The 18,714-nt window shown below is 38.4% G+C and overlaps 1 non-coding gene across 1 annotated transcript; it reads right to left on the bottom strand.

Moving 5' to 3' along the window:
* Positions 1–7,439: 7,439 nt before the first annotated feature.
* On the bottom strand, positions 7,440–7,571 carry LOC120101304 (small nucleolar RNA SNORA17). The gene has a single exon (XR_005501679.1). It is a non-coding gene; the product is annotated as a small nucleolar RNA SNORA17 (small nucleolar RNA).
* Between the last annotated feature and the right edge of the window lie 11,143 nt (positions 7,572–18,714).

The following is an 18,714-nucleotide window of genomic DNA, read 5'->3' as shown; positions in this document are numbered from 1 at the left end:
ACAGATTGAAACTGGAAGGATCCTGTCCTGGGGTGCTCCACAATTCCTCTTGGTTAGGGCTTTAAGTAAAGCCTTAGAATCTGCAGGGACAAGAATTGTATTGTTCTTTATCTTTTCTACATAGAGTCAGAAAGTATTCCAAATATCTCGGTGGATGACTCTCCATTGGTGTCCAGTGACAAGAACTTTCTACTATCCAAGCTATTGTTACCTGTCATTGAACTCTTACAAAGAAATCAGTTTTGTCAATTAGCTGTGGCTTAGTCTGCCATGTATCTGCCAAATCTGTCTGGGAAACATCAAAGAAGGTGTTTGGCGAAAATGCAAGTCAAATACCCCTGTAGCAGTTAGTCTCTGAGTTCTGATCAGGGCACTAGAGTCTGATAAGTATCTTACAAGGATTCATTCATTTCTATCCCTTAATATGGTCCTATTGTCAAGTCTCTCCCTCAAATCTTTAACAAGGATGTTTTCAGGCAGAGAAACAGTTTTATTCTGTTTCCAGCAAAAACATGTCAGTGCCCTTCAGAGAAAAAAATTGAAGAAATGTAGATAGCTTTGCCTTCTTTCTTAGACTTTCAGAAAATTGAATTGTTTGAATCTCATGATGTTTTAGAATCTAGAAATGATCAGTGGTACTCTGCAGTCACCCACTATTCTCAGGTTTGACTTTTAAGGTCCTTCTAAGAATATGTCTGGAAGACACACCTTGGTCACCTAAATTATTTTTGTTCACACTGATGGAATATATTTGATTTAATCTTATAGATGCACTATTTCTGTATTTACCATGTACACACATAGCAAGGGATTGTTTGTGTCTAAATTACATACTGAAACATCATTTCTGTGGTGCTCACCACTCTCCTTTGAAAGGAGCAGCACATACATATTAATGATTCTGTCTGACTATAAAGGTTGCCTCATTGCAGGATGCTGGCTCTCCTTTCTCGAGGATCATCTTCTTCAGGTTAATAGCAAGTAAACAGTCTTTACTAGGTACCTTAACAAACAGTGTTTTCAACTTCCCTAATTCTTATTTGTAAATTCTTGAAAACGAGTCCATAAAATTTCATCACTTTTCTGATGGAAAACATGATTACTGAACCTTACAGATAACCTATTAGCACAAAGAGTGTTCTGAAATTCTTTAGAGAACCTGAACTGATAAAACAATCATACAATTTAATTTAAATGAAATTCCACGCTGATGTAAGCTCCTTCATTCTGTGCAAGCACGTATGGACTTTGGTTTCCATGGTTACTTGTTACTAAGTCCTGTGCTCTCTGTGGTTCTGCTTTAGCTGGACCAGATATAAACAAGACTAGTCATCTTAATGAGGCAGAAATCGAATAATGCTTTATTTGATGGCTGTGTAACACTTTAGAATACAGACAATTTCCTGTTAAAAGCACAAATTAAAGAAGAACTCATTTTCCTCTAAAAACCAATGTTCTTTTATTATTGGCATAAGAACAAAACTAAGGACAATAGGCTGTATGTATATATACATACCCATGTATACATAATTTTTCTATATATGCATGTACTTACACATACACACATATTTATATCTACATATGATATTCATTTATCTAACCAGCATTTCTCTATAGAGCAAAAAGATAAACTTCTTAATACTGGAATGGCCCCCAAAATTTATGCACTAGTTTAAGTAATATCATAATTAATATGTTTGTGTATGAAGTAAAAGCGTTACTTTGTGTTTTGTGTGTATTTTGATCTAATATGAGATAAAAAACAAAAATATTTCTTTTAAGAGCAAAGGTGTTTCCAGAGTGTACTCAAGGACAAGTCTGATCTATTACAGCCATGTTGATTCTTTCTGCTTCATGGGAAGCAAGAACAGAATTCGAATTTGGAATGGAGGCATGCCCCAGTTGATGGCCTTTTACTTATGCTCATATATGAAGCCCAGATGGACAGTGGGTTAAGTTACTTAAATGAAAGAAGAAGAGAAGCTAGACAGACAGGGGAGAGATGGCTCAGGAGTTAAGGGAATGTATTCTTCTTGCAGGAGACCTAAGTTTTGTACTCAGCATTGAAATCGGTGCCTCATAACTGCCTGTACCTCTAGGTGCAGACATTTCACCACCTTGATCTGGATTCTGCACTTACCTGGAAAAACTGAAACACTAGAAGACAATAATATACTAATACATATAATTAAAAACAAAAGGCTCGAGTCTGGAGAAATGGTTGAAAGCTTTTGACGCTCTTACAGAGGACCCGAGTTCAGTTCCCAGCCTTCACATGACAGTTTCAGAGGATCGGCTGTCCTCTTCTGGCCTTTTCCTGTAGTCATGTGATAAATGCACAAATGTAGGCAAAACACTCCCACATAAAAAACACATAAATTTAAAAATTAAAAAATTAGTAGAAACTTAAAATAGAAGTACAACATGTTGGGTGGATTCTGAAAGAGTTGAAGGATAGTGGAAATTATTCACATATGAATTGTATACATGTATGAAATCCTCAAAGAATAAATAAAGTACAATAGCCAAGGAGCTAGATTTAAAAAACAATACTTTAGTTACACATACAATATTTGTACAAATTTTAAGAATCTGATACATTTAGTAAGTCTGTTTAGTTACATGACTGTTTCTACATCACCTCAGAAAATGTCAACATTATTGAACAGAATAGAATAAAACTGGGAAAATCAGTGCTGGGATTTCATGCAAAAAGATCAGTAACCTAAATATGACATGTTTTAAGAAACTCATTTGCTTCTGTTATATGTGATGAACACTGGAAAAATATTGTTTTATCAATACTGTCTTCTAACCATCCTTGAAGATCCAGAATCTGTACCAGGTAGCAAACTGAAAATACTACCTCCGTGCTTCAAAGGACTTTTTTTTTATTTAATTACTTTCTCTTTATTTTCTCTATCTTTATTAAATTGGTTATTTCTTATTTACATTTCAAATGTTATTCCCTTTCCTGGTTTCCAGGCCAACATCCCCCTAACCCCTTCGCCTCCCCTTCTATATTGATGTTCCCCTCCCCATCCACCCCCATTACCACCCTCCCCCCAACAATCCTGTTTACTGGGGATCCAGCCTTGGGCTTCTCCTTCCACTGGTGATCTTACTAGGATATTCATTGCTACCTATGAGGTCAGAGTCCAGGGTCAGTCCATGTATAGTATTTAGGTAGTGGCTTAATCCCTGGAAGCTCTGGTTGGTTGGCATTGTTGTTCATATGGGGTCTCGAGCCCCTTCAAGCTCTTCCAGTCCTTTCTCTGAATCCTTCAACTGGGGTCCCATTCTCAGTTCAGTGGTTTGCTGCTGGCATTCGCCTCTGTATTTGCTGTATTCTGGCTATGTCTCTCAGGAGAGATCAATGGAGGACAATGTTTTCACTGTGAAAATATCTGTCACCAAAAATCCCAAAAACTATGGATAAAACATATTAGGTGAGAAATAAGAGTAGAAAAGAAGATGTTACGAACTTGTACCATTGTGCCTCATGTTTATTGATATAATTCATCATTTTTAATCTTAGTCCATGATGTTTATGCATATAGAGAAATAACAAAAATGGAACAACAAAAACATAAAAATGAATAAATCTGGGGTATGGATTGTGTGTGCAAATGTTGAAATAGCAAATGCAAGGTAAAACATAAGCTGATGATTATGTAATTCAAATTATTTTCAATATGAATGTCTTGAGGGAACTAAAGTAAAATTTAAGTGATGAGATGACATCCTTTATACAGTAAAATAAAATGAAGTAAAACTTTTAGAAATGTGAAGAGAAATGAAAAAAACAATAACTACATTTTACTAGTGATGTAGGCTAAATAAGAAAAGGCAGAAATTGTAGGCATAAATTTTTTGCAGCCTACTTTTAATAAGGGTTCAACCTCTCTTCTAGCCTACCTCCCAGCAGACGTAGAGGAAGAGAAAAGTTATTAGGCTATGGGGAAAGTGGACCTGTTCAGCAATAGTTCTTTGGGGGTGAACTCGATCTTTGGCAGCAGTAGCAAACACCAAATACAATTAAGCAACTACAGACCAGTCGTCTGGGCAGTCTGACTCCAGTCAGGAACCAGCAGCTGTAGTTCAATCCAGAAGAAAACACAATCCTAGTCAACTGGCCTGAGGATAGGTTGCAGAAACAGCAATTTGCAACAGAAACCTTGAGAGCGGTTCTGGGGTGAGATTCTTTCAAGTTGAGCTCATCAACACTATGTAAGGCGAACCAATACATGCTCATCTTTAGTGAAGAATAGCAAAGCAAAGCAAACCAATGCTCAGTGCTCGTTTCCCACTGTATGTGAGGTTATATTTCTACTCCTTCATCAAGTGTCCTTTCATATGTTTGCTATATTAAAACATCCTTTTACTTGTGTCTGCTTTATGAAAACATTCTTTCACATGTCTGCTCCAGTAAAATATCCCTTTTCCTGTGTCTACTTCAGCAGGACATCCTTCACCTGTGTGCCCCAGCAGAGCATCACTTGACATAACTAACTGTCCAAAGAAACTAGAAATTTCCACTTCAAGAAGCAAGTAGAAGAGACTTTCTTTTTTAAGAATGACAAGTAATCTATTTTAAGTTGAAATACTAGTAAAACCAAAGAGTTGTTTTGTCAAAAATTTGCCAATAATGTTCAAAATACCTCATGAATATTTTGTAAACACAGAGGGACAAGTTGGAATACTAGTAAATTTTCTAAGTAGATTGCTAAATATTTGAAAATTTCTTTAACCATTTAATCCTCATCAGTAACCATAAAATCACTCCAAAACTATTACTTCATTAAATGTAAAAAGAAATAGCAAAGTTTTGCAAAGGTATTTTTAATCCAGAGAATTTACAATCATTACAAATCATGGAAAACAACTATTCATTCAATGGTGACTAGGAATAAAAGCAAATCAGTCTACAGGAAAATTAAAAGGAAATTAGACAAATCTAGTAAAAAAAAGAATGAGAAAGATGTATAAATGTAATCATGATATTTAGATAAGTAAGTAGAAAGTTAAATTTTCGTAATTTTTGTAATGACTATTGTATACCAAACATTAGCCAAGACTTAGCATGGATCCTGTATAGTCTTCCTCACAGTTACCCCACTATACAACTATGTATCACTTGAGTGGTGAGGAACCAAAACATTAGTTAAGAGTTCCTGTGTAGGGTGCATACTCTACACAGTATGTGTGCAAGAGCCACAAGTACATATGAGGGTTACATGCAAGGTTTTGACTTGGTCAGTGTTCTCTGAGTCCAAAGTCCATTTTTTAGTCTACAAACTCAGTTACTTAAGGAGCAAAAATTGCTATGTGGTTGTTTGAAAGTTAGAAATCCAAGATGGTTTAGGAAACTTAAAAACATGGTGTCAGCATGGTGGTTTGCTCATAGATTTTAGGGATAACTTCTTATTTATTTATTTACTTATTTATTTATTTACTTATTGCTTCAGGCCCCTGTTACATTTCCTGGCTCTCTGTCTTCTTCCTTTTTTAAAGCTGTTAATGGCCACCCAAGCTCTTCTCCTCTAGCACTGATTCCTCCCTGCTGGGTTTCCTTGAAATCTTTGTAAGCATCTCTGATTATACTAAAGTTTTCCAGACAACTCAATGTAACTTAAGAGAAAGGCAATTAATAAGCAAATTAATCCTGTCTATAGCTTTCATTTTTAAAAATATTCTATAATACATTAACAGGTTGCAGAAAATAGGATATGACTATATATGATTTATCTACCATCACAGTAAGCCATAAAACTCTCTTACACTTTGCCTCTTTGAAAATGAAATACATAATTTAATACAATGTTGAAAAAAATCATAGAAATGACAGTTCCTGAATTTAGAAGTGACCAAGTTGTGCAGAGGTAATGGTTTTCACAGACTGAGATACACTTGTGAAAACTATCTTGCTGTGGAAGGATGTAGAAAATATTTTGGATTGTTATACAATATAAAAGCTACATAAAAGGAAGCATATGCAAAATATGCAAGTAAATGTATTTCATAAAATACTATTAATTTTATAAATTTTTAGTTTTTATGGTTCTTTGTAAATTTTGCTTCAGGCACCCGAATTTATTCCTATCTCCATACCCTTATACCCACCCTTCCACTTGCAACCTACCTAAAGACAGGGGGAAAATTTTCATGGAAGCTCTAATGTGTCACCCCCAGACCCATAGCATTCCATTTTGTCTACACTTCTTTTCTTGTAAATGTTCACTGTAATGACTCATTTGTCTGGTAGAAGCCTTTGACTTCTATTTACTTTATCAATATTGGAATCTCACTAGGACTCCAATGCAATATCTTCTTGTCATGGAGATCTTCTAGTTTTGGATCTGTAGGATCTTTATGCACTCCAGCAGTTCAAACATGGGGTAGATGATGCAGTGGGACAATTCAAAGCCCTGGATCTGAGTCCCAGAGGTATCCAAGATGGTCAGGCCAACAGTTCTTTCACTCTCAGGCACTCAAGGCCCGCAATCCCTGCAACCAGGACCAGCTCTACCCTGCTGTCCAGGTGAGCTGCAGGGCCCGCTCTCTGCGTACTGAAGTTGTTGAAGGGTAGGGCCAGCTTCCCTGCTACCATGACCACCCAGGGACAGCTGAGGAGTGGGGAGGACAGAGGAGGGAGGAGAGTACCTCTTCCTTATTGTCCAGGCCAGCACAGGAAGACAAGTGGTAGGGCCAACTCTCCCACGTTCTCCCCAGTATTGCAGCTCTGTAGCCGACGGACAGAGTCAGCTCTCCTACTCTCAAGCCTCTAGGGCCAGCTCTTTGACAATGCCCAGGTGAGGTGTAGGACTGGTTCTGGGCATCCCTCAGACATCAATATGTCCCTGGGTGGCTGCTCAGACCAGGACCATCTGCCTGGCCTTTGATAGTAAAGGACCCCTGTTGCTTCAGGGCCATAAACCCAGACATCTCCCTCTCCTGGCCCCTAGGCCCATAGCAGCATAGGTCAGGACCCATGATGGTGGGTCCACATGGCATCACAGGATGCCCACTTCAGGTTTTTCCTCATTACCCTCGAGTCTCCACTTCTGCCGTTCTTCATTTTGCCCAGATCCTTCTGCTTTTCTTTCTCTTTCATTTCTCCACCATTTACTTGTTCACTTTACTGGCACCCGGGGTCTCTGGGTGTCTGAAGTTGTGTCAGGCATGGTCTTAGGAGCATTATGCTTCTCCTGAATATTATGATGCCAGGATGGGGTCATCTTGAGCATGGTCTGTCTCTTGTTTGCCCTGCACCAGACTGGTCCTAGATGAGAGAGATCTTCTTGTCTCCAGTTTGCATCTCATTCTGGGAACCAGTATAGACTTGCCTGGCACCTGACTAGTGGTCAATCTCAGGCTAGCTCCCTGTCTGGGAACCCTGATTCCAGACTCTTTTGATCTCAGACTGGCTTTTTTCTGGGAATATTATGTGAGTAATCATTCAGATGTTTATAGGTCAGAACATTGATCATACATGTAGCTTTTCCCCTCTCTGCTGCCTACTGACGCACATGTGACATGGCAGCCACATCTACAAGACCTCTAGGGGCAGGCAATTTTTCATGTTTTTAAATTAGTAAATCACAATGGAGTTATCAAAGTAAAATTGTCATTATAGGAAGCTTATGAAAGCTGGAGCATTATTCCTAAGAAAAGGAAAAAAATCGGTTATTTTATAAACTAAAAAATCTTCAAGGAGTTGCCAGGGTATTTCAATGTTTTCAGAAAACAAAGGAAGAAGAAAAGCTTAAAAAATCTAACAACGAAATCTAAAAATGATTATATCAGTCTAAGTTGTGAACACAGATGAAAAATACTAATTACCAGCAAATGGCATCCAGCTGAAATGAAAAGACATAATTTATCATGGCCACTGGGGCTTGTTCATAAATGCAAGAATGAATCAATACTAAGAAATCCATTAATCACTTCATATTCACAGAGCTAATAAAATAGGTTAACTAACCCCATGTAAATTTGATTGAACAAAATGATCATTTATGGCCCAAACATATGAGACATATCTCAGTCACAATATATGGTTAGATAGCCATCACAGTTTAGGACATATGGATAATTACAACTATTTTAAAAGAAAGCCAAACTTTCTGGGCTTTTTATAGAAAATTATTTATGTATTTTTTCAATAAAATCATAAGAAAACCTGACATATATGTGTCATACAGAGTAATAGACATAGAGTAACATCTGTTGCCCAGCTGAGCATTTTACTGCCATTGGTAATTGTTAATTTTATTTAGAAGGGTAGCTTCAGTGAGTTCTCACTGGATACATTGAAATGCAATGGTTCTATATGCCTAACTTTTATTTTGAGACATTGTAGACTGTAGATGAAGCATGAGAAACAATCATTATTGCTATTTATATTTCTTTTAATTTTCAGATATTTTGTACAATTAAGTATAAAGCAAGTCTAAAAATTGTAGATATAAACCAATGCTATATGTTTGGAAATTTAAATAAAAACAAAAACAGAATGTTCAACTTCTCTTTTGCTTTTTAAAATGTAAACATTGCATCATTCTTTATGGCACATAACCGGCCCGATAAATTTCATATCAAGGTGCATAAGAAAGCAAATAAAAAGAAATCAATTATCAGCACAAGAAAAATATGTCTTATTGATTCAGTTAGTGTTGATTTATAGACTGACCAATTGAAAAGTCCTGATTGAAACAATGACTCCTTGATGGAGATACTGGTCCACAGGTTTTCACTCGATGAATCTGTGAGTTAGTACAGTACGTTATGTGTTAGAGCAATTGACTAATTACAGAGATTGGAGGCCACTTTTGCCACACTGAGATTATTGAAATAGAAAGAATGGAATGACTTTAGATGGTCATCCTTTGAGATTTTGTACTGGCATCATTACTTAAACAATTGTTGAGAAGATATCGAAAGATGAAATAAAATATTGAAAATAAAAAAATCACGGCACAAAATAAGCATCAGATTTAATTAAATAGATGTATCCGTAGATATATCTCCAAGCCTATCTTTTAATAGGGACCTAATTAATAATCCACATCATCCGTTTCTATTATGTTTCATAATAACCTTAAATTTTCTATCCATTATGACGAAGTGATTATTCACTTTAATAAGATCTGGTGAGCATTCAGATAATGTTAGATCTTGTTAGCTGTTGTGAGAACTTGGGACAGCACCTGACAGCAGAGCAGATGATAGAAGCCTGGCATGGGAAGTTTTATAAAGAAGTTGAGGGTCCCTTTAAGACTTTATCAGGGATGTCCAGTATTCTGAGCTTAAAAACATCTGTGTTTCTGGTCAGCTGGAGCTGAAAAATTGGCCATGACTAGCACGACTAAAATAAAACATTTACTTTGCAGGGATAGTTAATATTGATTGGCTAGGGCTGAAGAAACACCTAAGATTAAGAAGCAACCAGCATCACTGATTTAAAATCTTCCAGGAAGGGTTTCTCAGGGTCAGTACAGAGAAGTTGTAGTCCAGGGGAAGCCAAGGGGAAACCTCATTGAGGCAGATGAACTTGGTAGTGTATAAGAGTCACCCAAATGACACTTGTTTTGAAGGTATGAGCTCATGGAGCTCAGTTGAGGCTTGGTACCATGTGACAGTGATGGATTCCTTAAAGAGAGTCCAGGAGAGGGCATTAATGAAGGTAGTGAAGGTGCAGTCTCAGTTGTAGAAGCCTCAGGATAGAGGAGCTTATGGACAGAAGTAGAGGCTATGTGCCATGCCAGACTCCCTGAAGAGAGCCCAGAAGAAGCTACTGTTAAGGTGAAGTCAAGTTGCAGTGGAGATCTGAGGATTTGGGAGACATGAGTACCATGGAACAATTGCCAATGACAGCAACTGCTGTGGAGTGGGGCTTCTGAATTTGTAGGATGAAGTGTGTTTTCTGTGGTTGGCAGAGCTGGAGAACTAGAACTGACCAAGCCCTTTGGAGCCATGAGGGTCATGAGTGGGTCCCACATGTGAATCACTGAATTATGTCCACTGTTGGATGTGCTTTCTTGGTAGATTATGACTGTGTCCTAGTCTTTCCTGTTTAAAATACGAAGTATTAATTTATTATTTATATTTTCAGGAGTTCACAGTTAAGAGATTTGAGGACTTCAGAGAAATGTGTAATTTTATAGATTTGGGAATTTTAGAAAGACTTTGGATATTTTAGTCAGAATTTGCAAATTTTAGGTAATCTGAACTTGAAAGAAACTTTTTTTTGTTTCTTTTTTTTATTATTATTAACTTGAGTATTTCTTATATACATTTCAAGTGTTATTCCCTTTCCCGGTTTCCGGGCAAACATCCCCCTCCCCCCTCCCCTTCCTTATGGGTGTTCCCCTCCCAACCCTCCCCCCATTGCCGCCCTCCCCCCATAGTCTAGTTCACTGGGGGTTCAGTCTTAGCAGGACCCAGGGCTTCCCCTTCCACTGGTGCTCTTACTAGGATATTCATTGCTACCTATGGGGTCAGAGTCCAGGGTCAGTCCATGTATAGTCTTTAGGTAGTGGCTTAATCCCTGGAAGCTCTGGTTGCTTGACATTGTTGTACATATGGGGTCTCGAGCCCCTTCAAGCTCTTCCAGTTCTTTCTCTGATTCCTTCAACGGGGGACCTATTCTCAGTTCAGTGGTTTGCTGCTGGCATTCGCCTCTGTATTTGCTGTATTCTGGCTGTGTCTCTCAGGAGCGATGATGGTTTAAAGATAGTGAACTTTTTGTGTTATTAATTTATTTATTTGCATCCTGCCACAATTTCCTCTTCTTTCTCTCCTCCTAGTCCCTCTGTCTTTCCCTTCCTTCCCTCATTCCTTCTCCCTCTCTCCTCAGAAAAGGGGAGTCCTCCCATTTATACCAACTAGCCTTGGCATATCAAGTTGCTATATGACTAGGTGCATTTTCTACTGAGCCTAGACAAGGAAGCCCAGTTAGGGGAAAGAGATCCAAAGGCAGAAATAGAGTCAAAGACAGCCCTTGCTCCTGCTCTTAGGGTGTCCTACATGGAGACCAAGCTGCACATCTGTTATGCACAGAGCGTAGGTCCATCCTAAGCAAGCTTTCTGATTGGTGTTTCACTCTGTGAGCTCCACCGAGACCAGCTTAGTTGATTCTGTAGGTTTTCTTGTGGTGTCCTTGACCTTTCTGGATCCTTCTCTTCTTCCCCCTTCTTCCACAGGATTCCCCTAGCTCTGCCTAATGTTTGGCTGTGGGACTCTGCATCTGTTTCCATCACTTCCTGGGTGAAGTCTCTCATATGACTGTTAGGCTCTTGTCTGCAAGTATAGAGGGATCTAAATAGTGTCAAGGGTTGGCTCTCTTCATGTCATGGGTTTCAAGTTGGGCCAGGCATTGGTGAGTCAATCCCTCAATGTCTGCTGCATCTTTATCACTGCACATCTAGTAGGCAGGACAAATTTGGGGTTGAAGATTTTGTGGCTTAATTAGTATCACCATCTCTCCATTGGAACTCTTGCTGGGTTACATGAGGTAGCCATTTCAGGCTCTATATCACCCATTGCTAGTAATCTTAGCTAGGGTCACCCTCATAGATTCATGGGAGTTTCCACTCAATGCAATCCCCATCAAAATCCTGACACAATTCTTTATAGACATTGAAAGAAAAACACTCAATTTTATATGGGAAAACAAAAAAAATGAGGTAGCTAATACAATCCCATATAACAAAAGAACTTCTTGACTTATTACCAGACTCAGGGGTACTTGGGAATGCAGTACAACGGAAGAGGCATGCAAGCATTTTTTTTAACAGATAAGCAGATCAGATGTGGATGTTAGAACACATTACTATCTGGAATGACTTATGAGGGAAGGAATTCAATTTGCCAGAGCATACAAACAAACAACAACAGATAAAGCAATTTAATTGGAAGTTTTAATATAAAGACATTTTCTATACACACTTTTACCTTTACCTAATTTGTGTTATGGGGAGGATTTAGTATAGTGATAAAAGTTGGCGATAGTATATTTAAATTATGATGCTTCTTATATTCAAAATCCCTCCTTATGTTTTTTAATATGTTGAATTCAGTAGAATTTGGTACATATAGTTAAATGATATTATAGTTGAAGATATCTAATGTATTTGTAAAGTATCTTATACGCAGATACCTTTCTGCATTGGCTGTTTTGGGAACCAGTGATATTAGCAGGTAGACTAAAAGGGGAAAAATGGGAATAAAGAAGGATAACGTACATTTAAATATATTTTAAGAGGTTGCCAGGTGACTTTTGTTCCTTTTATTTAAGTCAATAAAATGTGTGTGCCTCAGACTCCTACAGAAACCTGAAATATATTCATTCCATGCTATCCCTTCTTGAGACCGAGGGTAGAGCCTGGCTTTCTTCAAGTCGTCAGGCGCGGTGGAGCTGCTTTCCTATGTGAGGCACAGCAGAAAAAAGTCCTGATATTTTTTTAAAAAAAGAGATGAAAGTGATGGTTTTATAATTTAAAATTTCTACAAAGAATGCATTTATCATTCGTTGAATGCTGTAGAAAACAGCAGGCTGGGGGACTTTCTGGGTTAGGTGACTGAACTCTGTTTTCATACCTAGTTGGATATGATTCTGTTTTTGAGCACTGGCCATCTTCCTGGAAATGACTGATCACATTGTGGAATAGGAAGCCACAGGTCTGTTTCATTCTTGGTTACTTGAAAATTGAATCTTGAATTGTGACGAATTCTTAATCTTGCCTCTGCACAGGGTGGCCTCAGGTGCAGTGTGTGTCCCTGGAAGTGTTTCCTCCCGTTCTAATGTCACTGGGATATTCTCATTAGACCCTCATTTCTTTCCTCTTGGCTTTGAAGTTTCTTTGATCTCTCAGCTACCTGAAGAGTGTGGGAAAGTCCATAAGAAAAATAGCTCCTTTCTATTCTCACTACAAATAAAAACAAAAATAAAACATTAAATTCAGAGCAAAAAAAAAGAAAGAAAGAAAGAAAAAGAAACCTTTCTGAGTTTCTTCGCTGAATACTTGATTTGAATTCAGTTACAAACTTGTGAAGTAGCTAAAGTTTAACTTCTATATAGTCTCACTTTTTAAAGCTCTCTTCTTTATGCATCTTTGGAAAGTTATAACAATATATTTCCTGCACTTCTTAAAAGCATTTAGTTTATTTATATTTACATGCATGTTATCAATTTAAGTAATGGTTCTCCCTGGGAGAATTTACATCATAGTCAATGGAAAATGAAGTTTAATTGAAAGCTTCAGATGTACAAATCAAGGGTAATAAATAATTCCAAGCAGGAAGATCCTTCTCTATGGTTGACAAAATGTACATTTGTTCTCAAATAAGTCAGTTAAAGACTGTCAGCTAATACCGTGTCTTGAGGGAATGAATGCCATGTATGATTTTGCTGATGTTGGTCAGTGAGCATCCAGGTAATAGATTAGGGTTGCTGCTGTCAAAAGATGCCAAGAAACTTGCAGCTTATTAAATAAATTCATTGCCATTATAGTAACTGGAAAAACATCAGAACAACAAAAAACTAAGACTTGAATATGTATCCAATTGTGTTATATTTTTCATAATTTGCTGTTTTTTTGGTCAGGGTTTGTATTCCTGGAGAAAATATCATGACCAAGAAGCAAGTTGTGGAGGAAAAGTTTTATTCAGATTACTCTTCTACGTTGCTGTTCACTGCCGAAAGAAGTCAGGACAGGAACTCACACAAGGCAGAGACTTGGAGGCAGGAGCTGATGCAGAGGCCATGGAGGGGTGCTAGTTACTGGATTGCTACCCCTAGCTTTCTCAACTTGCGTTTTTATAAAATGCGGGACTACCATTCCAGCTATGGCACAACCACAATGGTCCTTCTCCCGCTTGATTACTAATTGAGAAAATACCTTGCAGTTGGACTTCATGGAGGCATTTCCTCAAGGAAGGCTCCTTTCTCTGTGATAACTCCAGCTTGTATCAAGTTGACACACAAAAGCAGCCAGTGCAGTTACATAATGAGGTTGATGAAAACCTCTGATAATTTGTTTAAGCAACTATTTAAGAGCTGCTACCTCCCTCCTGGGTGTTCTGACCAGTGTGTGGCATCTGCACGTAAATATGACAACCTTGTTCATAGACAGAAGACTTTCCTGGGGATGAAAAAATGTTACATTACACAGAATGCTTGATTATTAAGGGTTTCAGTATATTATTTCAAGATAAAATGTTGGAATCAATACAGTTTAAACCAAAGGAGGCATATTTTTTACATGTTTGTCTGAATTTCCTCATTAGTAGGTACCTTAATCATGGCTGTTTATCCCAAATCCAAAAGTTAATTCTATCAAAATGAAGAAAACCAGTTCCACAGAGTTAAAAAAATAAGGGGACACTACGTGTCACACAGGAAAGAACAGATTTCTCTAGCATAGACTCTTCATATCTTAGCCATAACCATTAAGTGAGGGGTTCCTTTTTTTTTAAATTCTGATGGTGGTAAGCTCTTCATCACTGACTTAAATATCCAGACCATTTCTTTGTTATTTCAAAGACCATACAAGCGTTTAGCATCCAATTCTGAAGAGGTAAGAGATCATTTCTTGTACACATCCTAAAACATCTTGACTTGTTAGTTTAAATATCTTCATGTTATTGTATTTCAAGTTGTTCCTATTAAAATGTCTCAGTTGTTAATGTTTCAATAGAGTATTTATTTTTGTGCATTTCAAGAAACAGTAGAACATATGAATATCATTTTAAATTTTTATTTCTAAGTTTTAGCCTTTTCATATATCTTGCTAAGTATGAGCTGCAAAGTCTATATGGCTTGTCACTTTGAACTTCCAGAGCAAGAAGGGAAGGAAGTTTAAAAGCAACAGCACAGGTACACACAGAAAATCTGGGGTTGAAGGGACTGTTTCTCTCTCTCTCTCTCTCTCTCTCTCTCTCTCTCTCTCTCTCTCTCTCTCTCTCTCTCTCTTTCCTTTCCCCTCTCCCTCACCACCCCTCCCTCTCACTACTCCCCTCCCCTTTCTTCTCCCTCCTTCTCTCTTTCTCTCTTATGATGAAGGTGCAGAGCCCTGAAGCTCAGTATGATCTTTATATATAGTTAGAGAGGCAGGGATGCTATACATGGCTGAACAAGTAGGCAGGTTTAACAACTCTCAGTAGAATCAGTCTCTGAGGTGGAACAGTCTACAGGCCACAAACTTTCCAGTGGGCAAAACCTATAGTGGACATTTTCTATATATCCTTTTCCCATTCAGACCAGGAGGTAAGACTTGGCCATTTCCTTGAGCCTAGTCCAGGGAAGGTCTTGTAGTTTCTCATGAGTGTGAGGTATTGAGATCTTTGACATGGGTGTGCACATGTCAACAACATACATTCACTGAGAACTTCATGTGCTCCATACAATGAACATTTTATTTTTTAAAGTAAATTGTCTAGTACATGTATGAAATCAAAGAGAGCAAAGTCCCATGAGAATTATGATATTCCAAGAGAAAATCACAAGAATAGTTCACTGGGTTCTGAGATTACTGACAGAGTCATGTTCACACATTTTTATGAAGAGGCTGCTTCCAGGCTGTGGCAGAACATGCTACTATTAAAGTTAGAATATTAATAAAGTTACCTAGGAAGTCACTTTTCAAATTTTAAACAATTTTCATTAATCTATTTTTAGGCCAGTTTTAATTGCAAAAATGAACTATTTAGGGCAGATAATGGTATAGAAACACAAATTTTCACTTTATCTACATGAAAAAATGCATAGAGATCAGTTCTAATACATAAATGTCTTCTCATTTTTTAGAAATCAAATGAAACTACAATATATTTCATTTTGCTTAGTTCTTAGAACAATGCCCTTTCTCTAATGTTTCGTTTCTTGGCTGTTAGAGGAAATTACACAGACACACACACACACACACACAGAGCATAAATACCATGATTTATTATGAGTTTCTCGAATTTCAACAAGATTAATTTTTTTTTTCGGAGCTGGGGACCGAACCCAGGGCCTTGCGCTTCCTAGGCAAGCACTCTACCACTGAGCTAAATCCCCAACCCCTCAACAAGATTAATTTTAAGAGGCATCAACTGGAAGATATAATTCAATTCTGAGACGAACAAATATTGCTTTTAGTAAGTGATTTTTTTTCTAGGAACAGGAAGTTAGGGGAAGTTCACTGGAGGGAGAGGAAAAAAATATCAATTGCTGAGGTCTCAGAATCACTGAACAAACCACTTAAAAACCCATCTCAGGCAGGTGAGGATGTTTTATTGACTGACACAATACAAGACCGGCCAATCAGGAGAATAGGACAGACTCGGGAGCCAGCTGTGATGTTGAATCAAGGTCCTCAAGGCCTTTAAGCCTGAGACCTACAGACATCTGTGCCAAGTTATTTCACCAATTAGGATTTATGGATAGAGGATGTCATAGGAACATGACTTTGTTGTACATGTATCCTTCTCCCATTGGTTGGGGTATTCAACTGTGGCAGGAATCTTGCCTGGTCATGACTTAACTTGCTAACCAGAATGTCAGTTACTCACATACATGTCTCTTTCTGCCAAGTAGGATGTCAGTTCCCAGGTAGGTCTTGGAGACTTAAACGTTACTTAATCATTACTCAAAATGGAAGACTTATTCCAACTAGTTTCTTCTATTGGTGCAGGTGTTTCTCTTAAGTTGGAGTCCTTCCCAGGGTGGCTAATAAAAGCAAATATCATAAAAGTTTATACACAGGTGCAGGCAGTACTTCTGGATGGTTTGTTCAGGTCCCAGCTTAATGTGTCCAACTATACAAACCAGTTCCAAAGACCCCTATTGTGATTGGTTTCCAAGAGCACAGACCATCACAGAATATGCCATCAACTTAGACATGAGAGAGTTTCTTAATAACAGCAGTAACAGCATATGAGAAAATTTTCTTATGACACTAGTAACAGTACAAAATGGCAGGCTAGACAGGTAACAGTTACCCAGACCTTAACATTTCACCTGGGGCTTACCATCAACAATGCTGAGGCCTGTTGTGCTTGGTGAGTTAAAAAAAGTGCTGCCTAAAGAAATAATGTTCAACATCTTTAGTCATCAGGGAAATGCAAATCAAAACAACCCTGAGATTCCACCTCACACCAGTGAGAATGGCTAAGATCAAAAACTCCAGTGACAGCAGATGCTGGCGAGGATGTGGAGAAAGAGGAACACTCCTTCACTGTTGATGGGATTGCAGACTGGTACAACCATTCTGGAAATCAGTCTGGAGGTTCCTCAGAAAATTGGACATTGAACTATGGGAGGATCCAGCTATACCTCTCTTGGGCATATACCCAAAAGATGCCCCAACATATAAAAAAGACACGTGCTCCACTATGTTCATAGCAGCCTTATTTATAATAGCCAGAAGCTGGAAAGAACCCAGATGCCCTTCAACAGAGGAATGGATACAGAAAATGTGGTACATCTACACAAAAGAATATTATTCAGCTATCAAAAACAGTGACTTTATGAAATTCATAGGCAAATGGATGGGAGTGGATAATATCATCTTGAGTGAAGTAACCCAATCACAGAAAAACACACATGGTATGCACTCATTGATAAGTGGATATTAGCCCAAATGCTCGAATTACCCTAGATGCACAGAACACATGAAACTTAAGAAGGATGACCAAAATGCAGATGCTTCACTTCTTCTTTAAAAGGGGAACAAGAATATCCTTGGGAGGGGATAGAGAGGCAAAGTTTTAGAACAGAGACTAAACTTTGAGCCTGCCAGAGCCTGTCCCATGTGTGGCCCATACACATACAGCCACCAAACTAGATAAGATGGATGAAGCAAAGAAGTGTAGGCTGACAGGAACCGGATGTAGATCGCTCCTGAGAGACACAGCCAGAATCCAGCAAATACAGAGGCGAATGCCAGCAGCAAACCACTGAACTGAGAACAGGACCCCCGTTGAAGGATTCAGAGAAAGGACTGAAAGAGCTTGAGGGGGCTTGAGACCCCATATGAACAACAATGCTAACCAACCAGAGCTTCCAGGGACTAAGCCACTACCCAAAGACTATACATGGACTGACCCTGGACTCTGACCTCATAGGTAGCAATGAATAGCCTAGAAAGAGCACCAGTGGAAGGGGAAGCCCTTGGACCTGCCAAGACTGAACCCCCAGTGAACTGGATTGTTGTGGGGAGGGTGGTAATGGGGGGAGGATGGGGAGGGGAAGTGCATATAGAAGGGGAGGAGAGGGGTTAGGAGGATGTTGGCCTGGAAACCGGGAAAGGGAATAACAATTGAAATGTAAATAAGAAATACCCAATTCAATAAAATGGAGAAAAAAAAGAAAAATATTTAAAAAAGTGCTGAACAGTGACTGTTTTTAGAATGACAGAAAGTTACATGTGAGGAACACAGTTTAAATATTCCAATAGTACCAGAAGCTGTGGCAAAGAGCTTTATTTTCTATTATTTAGGGGCTAATCAGAAGTACAGCATAGTTGAACTAGGATTTTCATAATGAAGAAGTAGAAGTAAAGCAACTGTAGCCATTTTTAGGAGGCAGTCCCCAGGGCTTAGTGCTGACCTAATAACCAACAGAAGATAAATATCACTAAAGACCGCGTATCCAGTTTGGAGCGCCTTGTTGGAAAATGAAAAACTAACTAGTGGACTGATAACCAGCTAAGGTCAGACGATTGGCCGTTT

Source organism: Rattus norvegicus, chromosome 2 (assembly GCF_036323735.1).
Source record: "Rattus norvegicus strain BN/NHsdMcwi chromosome 2, GRCr8, whole genome shotgun sequence".
Taxonomy (NCBI): Eukaryota; Metazoa; Chordata; class Mammalia; order Rodentia; family Muridae; genus Rattus; species Rattus norvegicus.
This window is presented reverse-complemented; position numbering and strand designations above follow the sequence as displayed.